Genomic DNA, 746 nt, shown 5'->3' with positions numbered 1-746 from the left:
TGGTATATAAACACATTTTAATTATCTGGTATATATACACAATAGAATACTATTCACCTTTAAGAAGAAGAAAATCCCTCATTTGTGACAATATGGATGAAACTAGAGGACATTATGTTAAGTGAAATAATCTAGGCACAGAGAGACAAATACAGCAGGATCTCACTTCTATGTGAAATCTATAAAAGTAAAATTGATAAAAGCAGAGAGTAGAATGGTGGTTACCATGGACTGGCGTGGGGGATACTAAGGGGATATTGGTCAAATGATGCAAAATTTTACTTAAATAAGAGGAATAAATCCGAGAGATCTATTGTACATGTCGAGCATACTTAATAACAATGTTTCATGTACCTGAAAATTGCTAGATGGGTCAATTTTAAGTGTTCTCACCACAAAAATTATAACTATGTGAGGTAATACATTTGTAATTAGTTTGATTTAGCCATTCCATAATGTATAGGTGTTGCAAAAGATCATGTTGTACACTATATATACACACACACACTTTTTTGTTAATTAGTAGAGTAATTAAATAAACAGCACTTATCAAACTTGTATGGATGAAGAAATAGCTTTTTGTTTTTAAATTTCAAATTCATTGTAAGAATATCTCTAAAGTACATTAAAAATGAATAAATAAAAATGAATGAATAAAACGTAATCCTAATGCAAGCCTATTTTTATTACTTTTGACAGACATGAATGTAGTCCATCAAGTTGCTATGAAGTTTTCTAATATCTTC

Source organism: Galeopterus variegatus, unplaced genomic scaffold (genome assembly GCF_000696425.1).
Source record: "Galeopterus variegatus unplaced genomic scaffold, G_variegatus-3.0.2 Scaffold5857, whole genome shotgun sequence".
Taxonomy (NCBI): domain Eukaryota; kingdom Metazoa; phylum Chordata; class Mammalia; order Dermoptera; family Cynocephalidae; genus Galeopterus; species Galeopterus variegatus.
The sequence above is the reverse complement of the archived record's forward strand: the minus strand, read 5'-3'. Positions refer to the sequence as shown.